A 13,820-nucleotide genomic window follows, 5' to 3' on the forward strand; every position below is an offset into this window, starting at 1 on the left:
CATGCCAGGATTAACAATTTTATAAGCGCTTTTAGAATAACTTGCATACTTGTCCTTCAGCAAAAGTAGATATGAAGAAAATATTTGCAATAACCCAGAATTCAGAAAACAATGGCCCACATTTACTAATAGTAAGGCAGTGTAAACTTAGACAAATGTGCCAGAGTTCTCACAATAGCTTGTGCTGATAAATCTCCTGCAGCTTTAGGCTAGGTTCATATGGAGGAATCTGCCATGGACTCCGGCCAGAATCTGCCTTCCATGGTTTTAAAAAAATAAATTAAAAAAAACAAAAAAAAAAAACAAAAAAAAACACATCATCCTGCTCGATCTTGCCATGGCTTGGGAGTCCCTGCCAATTAGGCCTTAACATTTATCACCCATTCACAGGGTAGTTGATAAGTAGGGGTCCCTCATCAGTAACCAAACAGCCCCATGTGAATGGAGCCAAAGCGTACTTCACTCACATTTCAGCACCATTAGTATTAAAGTGAATGCAGCAGTGGTCATTCATGTGCATTATGGCTTCAATGACACAGGGGACATAGGGACTCATTCACTGATGGGGTCTCCGCTATCAAATGTTTATCCCCTTATTCTGTGGATTGGAGATGCATATTTTTGTTTATGAGAAATCCCCTTTATTTGGCCACAAAAACTGGGAATTAAAGTCCCAATTTTTGTTACAATAATGCAGTCAATTTGGAGCATGACAATCTAGAAATGGAAAGAGAACAGAAAGTAATGAACTTAGTATGTATTATTTATTTTCCTTACTTGTATAGCGCCATCTTATACAGACGTAATGAGTTATAAGTACAGTAACTAAGATGTTGAAGACCTTTCCCAATAACCAAGTTCTCTCCTGAACTGCAGTGGAACAGCGATTCTGGGTAGAAGTAGGTCAGATACATTTTCTTTTCTGTGAGAAAAGCATTTTGTCGATCCAGAATCTCAGACATTATTGCCATGATTGATCTTTTTTTCTAAATTATAGAGGAAAATAATCGATGCGTGTAAGCGTACCTCTAATTACAATGGGACAGTCTTCCAGCAGGATTGTATAATTTATTGCCTCGCAACTACTAAGCTTCCATAGAACAAAATTATATTTAAAAAAATAAAATCTATAAAATGAATAAAATACAGTCAAGAGACGAAGGGGAAATATACATGGTATTTTCCAAATGTCCAGGTGTCCTTTTCAGAGAGGACCTCATAACTTAACAATATTACAGTTTAACTATTACATGAGTGTGTAAACTTAAAGGGATCCTATCAGTCAGACAATTTTTTCTAGGCACCACGTCGGAATAGCCTTAAGAAAGGCTACTCATCTCCTACCTTTCGTTGTTTTCTCCGCGCTGTCGTTCGCCTACAATCCCAGTTCTTGTCGGTATGCAAATTAGCTCTCACGCAGCACTGGGGGCAGGCCCCAGCACTCAAACAGCACTGGGGGCGTCCCCAATGCTGCAAGAGAGCTCTCTCCAGGGCTGCCTCCATCTTTGTCATCTTCCGCCTCTTCTTCCAGTGGTGTTTTGTAACTTCTAGCCCTCGGGCAGAGCAGACTGCCGCTTACAATACTGTGCAAGCGTCCATTTTCTCGTGGCCTGTGGGCATGCGCAATCTGCTCTGCCCAAGGCCCGAGGCCTAGAAGTTACAAGCCACCACCGGAAGAAGAGGCAGAAGATGACGCTGCTGACGAAGATGGAGGCGGCGCTGGAGAGAGCTCTCTCACAGCATTGGGGACGCCCCCAGTGCTGTTTGAATGCTGGGGCCCGCCCCCAGTACTGCGAGAGAGCTAATTTGCATACCGTCAAGAACTGGGATTGTAGGCAAACGGCGGCGTGGAGAAGACGACAAAACATAGGCTATTCTTCTCCTTTCTTAAGGCTATTCCGACATGGTACCTAGAAAAAAAAATGGTGTCCTACTGATAGGATCCCTTTAAGGAATTTCACAAACTTATCCTCAAAAATACCTTTATAATCATGAGAAACTCATAGATAGATAGATTCTATTTAGACCAGATCTGACACATTCCTATACTGAAAGTAGATCATTTGCTGAGACTAAGGCCTGCTTTACATCTGCATTCGGGTCATTCTGTTCGCTTATCCGCATGAGATGGAAGCAGCACTGTTCTCTATACATTTTTTATGCGGAAACAGAGTGGAAACCACATGGACCCCATTATAGTCTATGGGGTCCGCAGGTTTCCTTAGGTAACCGCTTTTTATGCAGATAGGTTTCTGTTCAAGGGATCCCCAAATGAACTCCCTGAACGGAAACCTGAACGCAAATGTGAATCGGGCCTAATAATCTCAGCAGTTATATCTAATATTTTTATGTTGTACGGTAAAGCCTTGGCTCACAATCCATGATAAGTATACAAAAGAGGAAGTAACCAGTTAACCTTTAACCCTGACCTTATTGTTTACAAATGATGCCCCAGTTAAAGGCATACTTGTGACCGCCTCAGACAGTGATTAAGTGGTCACTTCTTCCTGGTCCTTCTGTAGGCAGTATATAGTGGAATAGAGATATATATATATATATATATATATATATATATATATATATATATATATGCATGTTTTTGCCCAAACACCAACTTCCATCTATAGTTCATCATCTAGTGCCTGGGGATGACGTGGTGTTTTTCCCCCCCTTCTTAACTTATGAAACGCAAGTCTTATTTACCAACAATAGGCAGCATGGAAAATGTATAAAAATGGGCAAGAACGTGTGCAGATGGCGATAGCAGAGAAACTTTTGTCCTGCTGAAGTGGTATAACAGATAAGTAGAGTACACAAGCTGGAACAATCCGAACTTCTGTCAAATTTGTTTTGCAACAAAAAGAGGGCCGTGCAGAACAGAGTAAGTCTGCGATTGGACTATTTCAGGGCTGTCATGGAGATTACCTGAAAGAAACCCAGAAAATATGCTGCAAGACACAAAAGGTCAACAAAGAACCTGAGACACAGTAAGGTCTGCGCGTTTTCTTCTCCAATTACTGCAGAGACGTAGTAGAGAAGCACCGGACATTCTGCCACTTTCAAGACCTTAAACAACAGGACATTCTTCCAAGAAAACAAGTTAGGACAAATACACAAGGGAAATAGTCCCTAAATAGTTCCAATATGGCCAAAGTGAATAGAAAGGTATAGTAATAAGAAGCTTAACTTGTCCTGTTGTACAGATACATTTAGTAATATCTAGCTAGGTTTACATTACCATCTTGGTTACTGTTTAACCTATACATTAGGAAAATCTCTAGCCCAGATATACGTAGTCACTACCTATCCCTCCAAAAATACTTAGTAATACAGGTCAGGCAAAGGAAGTAGACTAACCCTCATTACATATGTAAGCAAGTGATATACATACAAACACAATATACATACACCTAATATACACTAGAACAGACTTATTAAGACCCGGTTCACATATGCACATGGGTTTCCTTTCAGGGAGTCCTCTTGGGGACCCCCCGAATGGAAACCTAATCCGCATTAAAAAAAAAAAAAAAAAAAAAAAAAAGCGTTTACCTTAGGAAACTTGCAGACCCCATAGACTATACTGGGATCTGTGTGGTTTCCACATGAAAAATAGAGAGAGAAAAGTACTGCTTGCATTTTTCATGCGATGAGGGGAACAGAATAACCCGAACACAGATGTGAAACTGGCCTAATAGGACATTAAACTAGGCAGTCCAACAATGTACTAGATTTATCATTCAGCATAAGAAACTGAAAAAAAAAAAAAAATTGTCTAGTTACCGTACTTTTGCACAGTCTAACATGTAGACAGTATTAGTGAAGCCTCAGGCTTCTGCCACAGTCACAACCACAGATCTTCATGCCTATTACACTCATTCAATGAGGCGGATCAGTGTGTGGTCACTTGTCATAGTTTCAGCACCAGACGTGGCGCGGATAACGTTGTAAGATGGATCTTTAAAAAAAAAAAAAAAAAACACCACACACACACCAGTAAACCAGATTTAGGGAGCTTCACCTCCTCCCACGCAACACTGGTTCAGAAGTTTTAAAATCAATGTTCAATTCAACTTGGGCGACAGGACTGCACATTTCAGCTTCTACATGCCGCTCACCATTGGTCTACCAGACTGGTATAGTTATGAGATCGGGCGCACCCACATGCACAAGAACTATAAGTGATCTATCATGTCTTGAAAACCTCAGGGAATAAATTATGACTGTAATATTAGTCTTAATAAATTTTCCCCTGTGAATGACCCCAGGTGGCATAGCAAACTAAACATACTGAAGGTGACAAAGAAAGCTCAAGATCTAATGAAAGTACAGAGTTGGCCAAATCCCAAGAGCCAATGTTTGGATTGTCTATGGCAACCTGAGTACTTGGCTTACAGTGAGCTGTACACTCCAATGTCCAACATTAACGTTTAGGAAGACACATGCGCGAATCTCATCTCAGCGACCACTGCCAAGTTTTCATGTGTTCAATAGTGGGAATAAGCTGCTATTTGCATGAACCGTATTTGAGCCGATAAATGCATCAATTGGCCCTCATTTACATTGGCTTATTACTCTGGTCTATGCACAGTACCCGAGGGAAGAATGACTGCTGCTACAGTGTGCCTCCCCATTCAGTTACTTGGATTATCTGCGGCTGGTTTACTCCCAGTGATCTGCTGCCATCATTTTGAGTCTTTTAGATCAAGGACGTACAGTCGGCTTTTGCCAATTTCATTTTTATTTTAAAGTCAAAACCAGTATGTGGAGTACAAAGGGTTGAGACACCAAGATTAGTACAACACAGCAATCATGGCTGAAACTCCTGTCATACAACCAGGCATCACCAAGTCCCATTGTCACACATGCACTAATGGCCAACGCTGCCGAATATGAAACAGAGTTGCAAAAAGATTAAGCAGCGACCAATTTTTTGCAACTAGAGCCACAGTTGGGCAGTGTGGGAGTCGCAGGGCGACCTAGCGATCTTTGGTCACGCAAAAGGAGTCAAGGCCAAAATCACGATGCAATCCCAACAACAGTTCAAAGATTTGTCAGCTCATGGCAGCGTAATAAGGGCAAGAACACATGCTCAGGTTTTAAAGCCAAAACCAGGAGTGGATGAAAAAAATTAATATTAAAAAGCTGAGAAGATGAACCATCTGTGCTTCATTTAGATCATTCTTACCCTTTATGTTTCACACCCGGTTTTGGCTTCAACAAAAACCTTATTGTGTCTCCTTTTGCAGCCTAAGGGAGATCACACAGAATGTGGTGTCACATAGTATGTGCTCACATAAAATGTGCTGCCATACTAGGTTCTCAATTCAGCCATAGCAGCACTCAGTAAGGGGTCACCAATGATTTCACTTATAAGTAAAACACCAATTGCAGGTCATTTATCATTATTGGCCGTCTGGTTTTGTTCTGACAGTGTGGTCCATAGTGAAAATCACTCAGTATAAGTAAGTGAAGCATTAACTAATAAGTGAAAACCCCACCATCATGGTGCATTCAGAACAGGCCAGATTATTGGGAAGCAGTCTTCCTAGGAATGCTTGCTTGTCCACATTAACTGGCCTAATAACCTTGTGAAATAATAGGCCCTTAAGGAAGCGGTCACCAGGAAACGTGATGTCACTCCAGCACAGCGCATTGTAGGGGATACTATGCTGAGCATCGTCTGTATTGGTGAAGTGATACTGTATTTCCATGTAAACAAAGAATCAGCTCTTGCTCTCAAGGTCTTGAGCATTACACGGAATAATACATATACAATAATAGTACATTTCCTGAAAATAGCCACTGCAAGCAAGATATACAGCTAAATACCCCAGCGCTTGCCATATAAAACAATGGTTGTTTGTGATGAGAGAACCTCTTTATGTGTTGGGGCAAATTGAGTCATTTGTGTGTAGCCTGGGTAATACGGATTGTGTGATGGCCACATGTCTCACTAAAGTAGTGACTCTGGTCTATATAGACAATGCAGCCATGGCATGCCACGTGTTATCTAGACGAAACACAAACCCATCTGAGGTTTCCCGAAGGTCAACTGCAGTTAAGATCCAGAAAACACGGTCCATATATATTGTCTGGATACCTGGACTCACAGTATCAGTCATCTATAACGCAGAGAGTCACTGCAGGACTACGGTCTCATATTGTATTTATAACAGGACAGCAGTTCTGTGGTGAGTCTGTAACCCACAGCATAATAGATCACTGATAATGTGAGCCTAGGCCTTCAGACAAAGTGCAGTCTGGGAAATACGACCTATATACTACAGACCTATGTTCTGGACCGCAACACCCCAGGTGCACCTGGCCTCAGGCTACAACGTTCCCAAAGCACACATCAAACATCCATCCAGCAGAGACCAAAAGAATCTCCTTTTGGTCTCATTTCTGCTTGTATACACTGAATTGTCACTATTAAAGACATCCTTTCAAGATCGAAACTTCCCTGTATGGAAATAAGACATGTGATGAATGTAGCATAAAATCAATTTTTTCACGGATGAGTTTCAGTATAAATCCAGAATGGGGGTTGCATTCAGCAATCTGATGGACTTGGAACAAGGAATAGCCATCAGTGCTAGACTGGAAAGAACCAGTATTAAAAAAGCGGCCATACTCCTGGGGTTTTCTTGTGCCACAGTATTAACAGTATACTGAGACTCTTGTGACCAAGGAAAACCTATAGAGTATGGGGATCCTGTGCAGACGAAAGAGGGGGGTCATAGAAGGATGTGAAGAATAAACAGGTGGTGCACAGCCAAGTACACTGCAGCTGAATACAACACTAGTGCTCCAGCTATCCTGTCCAAAGCACAACTTGTCATTCCTTATTGCTATCTATGTGAAACAGAAAGGCTCCAGGCTTCTGATTTATATCTCTGAGGGACGGCACATAACCCAGTGTAAGGCTAAGGCCAGACGTAACAAAACAACTTTAAAAAACACAACACACTGCTGAAAAAAAAAAAAAAAATAGCACTGGAAATGCAGAGGAAATAAAATAATGCTGCAAAACCGCTTCAGTTTTTTTCTTTTTGCACTCCGCACCACATAAGTCAGTGAGGAAGACACTGAATTTCCGCAGGTAAAACTGAACATGCTGCGTTTTCCAAAAGCGAACACATTGTCTGAAGCTGCAGCATTTGTCTGCAATGTCTGGAGGATTTTAAACAAAGGCTCATTCACATGCGCTGGTACTGTAAAGCACTAACTTTTTCTGTTGTCCAATTTACACAACCAAAAACTACTGTAAGTGTAATAATTGGCTCCTGACCACATAGTTAATGAATTGTTTATTCATGAAGCCAAAGGAGGGACCAAATTCAATAGCTCAGAGTCATTCTGCACAGCTGAACAAAAGGTGCGTTCCGTTTTCCATAAATGTCACTCATAAAAACAGTATCAATACTCGCACACGGAAACACAGGCCAGACAGGTAACAATCAATCCTAAGCCTTTGCATTTTTATCGTCACTTTGTCAGCTATTGTGTAACAGCTCAGCATATTTGGAGCTCGTGGCACTATCTCACCAAGACACATTGAGCATGCTGCCATTTATTCTCATTCTTTTACTAAATAAGTTGTATTGTCACAAGCCATTGTCTGCTTTATGGGACAATGATATACTGTTTAAGTGCCGCCCATTCAAGTTATAGCAGAAACCCAAATATTCTATTAAACTAGATTTTTCTAAAATTCCAACCTAAACTATATTAGGTGGGGTCACCGGGACACCAACAGATCTCAAGAAAGTGGAACTCTGCTGTACTTCCCAGCTGCATGACCGTAACAAGTTGTGGTTTATATGGAAAGATGGTGAAATGTTAGCACTACCTAATCGTTAACACCTTCAATGATCTAACACTTATCACCTATCTAGTAGATAGATAGGAGAAAGTGCTACGTTGTGTCTTTGCAGTGCACCAATACTCTAGTCTCTGGGGCCCAATGCATACTGGGAATCTGGGCTAGAAAATCCAGCCTGCATATTGGTCAGTTTTCCTGTATTCCTGGCATTATATTGATCTTCCACTGTACTACTGTCCTGTATACAGTACGGGACAGTCAAGCCGCAAACAGGTAGTAACTCCCAACATCAACCCGGGCAGGAAATAATAACAGCCTATGGACTGGATTTTCCTGTGCATAATAATGTGTGGAGAAGATCTCAGCAGACCACTGCCACCACCTGAGGGACTGACTGACAGTTCCTGCTAAGACTATCTGTCACGGAGCAAAGGTATACGTCTTCCTCCGGATGGTCTTTTGAATCAACACGGACGCAAGAGGTCGGGAGACAACAGCAATTTATTGTAATCCACAAAGTTAGTAGCCGGCGGCGGTCACATCAACCGTAATAACAATAAGTCCACAGAAGTCACAATCCAATGATAACTTTGGTTCCTTGGTCCTGTAACTAAATCCTGGCTCTCTGCAGAGCTGTGCACAGGCCGGCTAACACATACTAACTCCAGCTACAACTATCTACTAAGACTGTTACACCTATATCTGTGGGTGGGAAGGGCTGAGTCACAGATCCTTCCCCCCTCACCTATACCAAGGAGAGCAGACTCCCTGTCTACTATGGACAATGCACCATCCAACATCTTCTTGGAGACACTGATCAGATTATCTCCACCCATTGTCCTCACTGGTCCTCACTAGTTAGAGGTATTTGCATACTAGACCCTAATCAGCCAACTACACATTGATGTATATAACAGGTTAGAGAATACATTCCACATGAAATATATATTACACATTGCCTATAGTATAGACTCTAACCATCCCGTGACACTATCCCTGTGGCAATTGTGGTTAGAAGTACAATTAGGTCTTCAAATATGTCTATATTAGCAAATACTTGCCTTTCCCATAGAAAGAATTGTGATGTACCATTCCTAGAAATGTTCAACTAGAAATCTGGGAGTTAACATTCCCCTTGTCAACAGGAGACCTCCCTGCAGTGACTAGAGAGTGTTGGACTGTCAGGACCCACTACTGGCATGTCGAATTGTAACCCCCAATATACACATTTACAAGGGCAATACCAGATGAACAGCACAGCAAGAAAAGCTGTGGAATTACACTAACCTATTAGATTAAAATTGATGTTTCATGGAAAATACAAATAAAATTACTTACAATGACATTACAGTTGTCAAGTCCTCTTTAAGGGACCAGTGGATAACTGGTGACCAGTAGATGACTAAGAGCAGCATTCAGAAAACAAGTGAACCAAGTGTGCACGTGTATAAGGCGATTTAGACATGGCTGCCGGCCAAACAAGTGTTCAACCATGCTTTTATCGTCAAGAATACTTATTTATTCAGTCTGCTTGGATGACCCTTAGCAGCTCAAAACTCAAGCTGGACATATACAGAGATTTTCTGCTAAGATACAAGCAGACAGTGACACAGGGCTCATGTACATTGCTGCATTAGTGCTCTGATATGTATGCATTTGGAATAGGACTTCCATAAAAATGCAGGAGTCCCTTATTGTACCTCCATATGTCAGGGCTCTCTGTCAGATTCCACATAATTACTTTTTGGATACAAGATCTTTGTCTATAGTCTTTGTACTAAAGGAGTCGCACACATCCTTGTACTGCAAGCCTGATGTCCCATTATATCCAGTGCCAGCAGAGCTTGTCAGGAAAAATCTCCCCTGAATTCAGCCTATGCGTTGTTAGTAGAGATGAACATGCATTTTAATAAAACATCTGGAAGACCAACAACTACGGTGAGTGCAGAACAAGCCTTAGATGGTGAAGTTAATATTAAACAGGGGTAATCTCACCAAGACAACCCCATTCCAAATGTGGGTCAGGGGATTATCAGCTGTTCAGATTCGGATGGGCAGATCCCATTCATGAATTACAGTGGGTACTATGCTGGGGACCAAGAATCTAGCCTGGGCCTGGTTATGAATGATACACTGATGTGATGCCAAGCATAAAATACATGATTTTGGGATCTTTTTATTGTCAGCATTCTGTATTTTTCATTGAGAGAACCACCATAAAAGAGCATTTTTCTGTGCAAATTGGCAGGCTCCAGTTTTTACTGTATATGGGCGGACATTTATTTGGATAGCAATATGTAGAACTTACTACATTTCCCCTACTAACTAAAGCAATTTAAGATACCAGTAAAGGTTGTTGAAGTCCACAGGCTATCCTGAATGGTACTTGCGACTACACCACTGAATGTGGGGTTAAAAAAATTCCACACAAAAAGCCAACACCTGTTTTTTTTATATGAAAATATCTGAACATGTAAATTAACATTTTCTCAACAAGAAAATTGTTTTACTTTTTTTAGGAGCCAGACAATTTAAAACAACTGAAAAAGTTCTGCACATTTCTGCAACCTTGCAGCACGTTGAGATGTAGGATATAAAGCACACATCTATGTCACCTGACGTAAAGTAACTAGATGCAAAGCACACTCAAGCTGTACCCCTCACTGGTATGGCATCCCATAATAGATAACAACGTCATCTGCACACAGATACAGAGTAGCTAAGTATACATAATAACAGATACAATACATAAAACAAGTGGATTACTGGCAGATCCTGTTTAGTTACATAGAAGCACTGCCCATACAGGGCTCAGGATAAACACATGCAATAGAGAAGCCTATACGAGGAAGGATTGTCAGGGCAGATAAGGCGAAGGCGGCTTTGGACGGCCACTAAAGGCTAAGTAATACAATCACTAACCGGCTCATTTTTCCAGATGATTACCAAAATACAGACCGTGAGAAAAGAAGCTGTACATGTGGCAGGGAAAACAGGACAAGAGGAAGTCAATTCCATCCTCACAAGGCAATACTACACAACTAGATCTGGAGCCTTATCTCCACAATAAAGACTAGGCAGACAGGCGAGACTATTCATAGAAGACAGTAATAGGAAGCTAGGAACTTTACAGGGAGGTAAGTGGGCCAGATTCTCAGGAAGAACGCCCCAGCAAAACAGAAATACTACTAGACAGGACAAGTTCCCCTAAACAGTAAGGAGGACTTGGCACATCAGCCATCCTGCCAGACAGTCTTCAGCAGTGGTATGGCATGTACATGGAGAACATTACATAGTTCATGCCCATTTCCTTTTCAGCTACATAGCAGCAAGTAAGAAAGTATCAGCAACTTGAGGTTATCTGAACTTGCCCAAGGACAATAACCCATATATATCATGGACTAACAGAGGGGAAATCATACAACAGGACACCCAATAAGTGACAGTAACGCCACAGCGCTGGCCATCACTTACAAACCTAGCATATACAGTCACTACCCAGTAATATCCCACTGTTAGAGTAATGGGTTAATGATATCCTCCATACATGGCAGTCATTTATTATGATATGGGGTCATCATTCAGTTGGAGGGCAGTGCTGGTATTACTGTCACGATGGAGCGTATACAGTTAGTAAAAGGGATATATTACTTTGGGGTTCACCGTCAGTGGGGTACGTGAGCAAAGTATGTCACTGGAGAGTATTTACAGACCCCTGTGATAAGAACTACTTAGTGGTCGCATGGCCCTAATACATATATCCACTCAGCGAGAAGCTATAGCATAACTCATCACAAATAATAACTCTATATGGTGTAATAGGATCCTCTCTAGGGCAGCACAATGCCAGTCACAACCCCAGAGAGTGCCCTTCTAATAAGGCACCATGTGACCCAGTTATTGAGGATGGGTGGTGAGGTAATCTGTATAAATACATATACGTGTGTGTGTGTTATATTATTGGGGAGTTCATTGTAAGTGACATCTCCATTACAACAATAATAAGTAACCTCTGAGAACTATCCCCAGCTCAGCAATAAGCCTGATAGCCACAATACATGTGCTAGCCTCCCAATGACACCCATTAGTCACCTCAGTCCCATTACACAGCTCTATGTGATAGACCATCAGCGGAGCCACCTGGCACATACACCATATATAAGTCTGGCCATGGTCAGTGTACCCCCCAGCAGTGCCTTACCCTGGCACATACACCATATATAAGTCTGGCCATGGTCAGTGTACCCCCCCAGCAGTGCCTTACCCTGGCACATATACCATATATAAGTCTGGCCATGGTCAGTGTACCCCCCAGCAGCGCCTTACCCTGGCACATACACCATATAAGTCTGGCCATGGTCAGTATACCCCCCAGCAGTGCCTTACCCTGGCACATATACCATATATAAGTCTAGCCATGGTCAGTGTACCCCCCAGCAGCGCCTTACCCTGGCACATACACCATATATAAGTCTAGCCATGGTCAGTGTACCCCCCAGCAGCACCTTACCCTGGCACATACACCATATATAAGTCTGGCCATGGTCAGTGTACCCCCCAGCAGTGCCTTACCCTGGCACATATACCATATATAAGTCTGGCCATGGTCAGTGTACCCCCAGCAGCGCCTTACCCTGGCACATACACCATATAAGTCTGGCCATGGTCAGTATACCCCCCAGCAGTGCCTTACCCTGGCACATATACCATATATAAGTCTAGCCATGGTCAGTGTACCCCCCAGCAGCACCTTACCCTGGCACATACACCATATATAAGTCTAGCCATGGTCAGTGTACCCCCCAGCAGCACCTTACCCTGGCACATACACCATATATAAGTCTAGCCATGGTCGGTGTACCCCCAGCATTGCCCCCAGCAGCGCCTTACCCTGGCAGATATACCATATATAAGTCTGGCCATGGTCAGTGTACCCCCCCAGCAGTGTCTTACCCTGGCACATATACCATATATAAGTCTAGCCATGGTCAGTGTACCCCCCCAGCAGTGCCTTACCCTGGCACATATACCATATATAAGTCTAGCCATGGTCAGTGTACCCCCCCAGCAGTGCCTTACCCTGGCAGATACACCATATACGTCTGGCCATGGTCAGTGTACCCCCCCAGCAGTGCCTTACCCTGGCAGATATACCATATATAAGTCTGGCCATGGTCAGTGTACCCCCCCAGCAGTGTCTTACCCTGGCACATATACCATATATAAGTCTGGCCATGGTCAGTGTACCCCCCCAGCAGTGCCTTACCCTGGCACATATACCATATATAAGTCTGGCCATGGTCAGTGTACCCCCAGCAGTGCCTTACCCTGGCAGATACACCATATACGTCTGGCCATGGTCAGTGCACCCCCCAGCAGTGCCTTACCCGGGCAGATAGGGTTGCCTTCAGCTGGCACTTCTCAGTGAGGCCATGATGTCCCGGTCTTCTGTTTATTATTGTATGGGATCCCAAAGTGTGAGTGCAGAAGTTTTGCCTTCCCCTGCCAGTTGCAGACTGTCCAGCTCCCCCTCTTCCTCCCTCCCTGCGTTCTTCTTTATGTGGGACGCAGGGGGCAGCGTCATCCCCGTCAAACAAGTCCAGTCTCCAAACCCCCGCCCCTTCCAGAGCCCGTCCGGGGGCGGGGACAAGTGCCAGACTGGTAATTACTCGGGGAGCAGCCGCGACCTGCTTCTTTGTGCGGTTCCGGTACTTCACTCTGCGGTCTCTTGTTGTAGTGTGAACGTTCACCTGTGAGGCAGAGGCTAGAGCGCAGAGAAGTGACGCGGCACTACATGCTGCACGCAGGTCCCCGGCAGTCTCCCCAAACCCTCCCTCCCCCCCATCACCCACTCGCCGGGCACAGGCAGCTCTATGGGGGTGCGCTCCGACCACCGAGACAAGAAAAGGAGAAGCTGACAAGCCGGAATCCGCGTCACTGACACAACAACGGCGGCGCTAGCAGCATGGAAGAGGGGGCACCGGCGCTCGTC

At 43.4% G+C, this 13,820-nt stretch overlaps 1 protein-coding gene across 1 annotated transcript in view; it reads right to left on the bottom strand.

The window, feature by feature from the left end:
* FURIN (furin, paired basic amino acid cleaving enzyme) overlaps positions 1–13,525 on the bottom strand; it is a 155,031-nt gene extending 141,506 nt beyond the window's left edge. Inside the window, exon 1 of the mRNA XM_075273383.1 lies at positions 13,216–13,525. The gene's annotated coding sequence lies outside the window, so the exon portion shown is untranslated. The remainder of the gene's footprint in view (positions 1–13,215) is intronic.
* Between the last annotated feature and the right edge of the window lie 295 nt (positions 13,526–13,820).

Source organism: Leptodactylus fuscus, chromosome 5 (assembly GCF_031893055.1).
Source record: "Leptodactylus fuscus isolate aLepFus1 chromosome 5, aLepFus1.hap2, whole genome shotgun sequence".
Taxonomy (NCBI): domain Eukaryota; kingdom Metazoa; phylum Chordata; class Amphibia; order Anura; family Leptodactylidae; genus Leptodactylus; species Leptodactylus fuscus.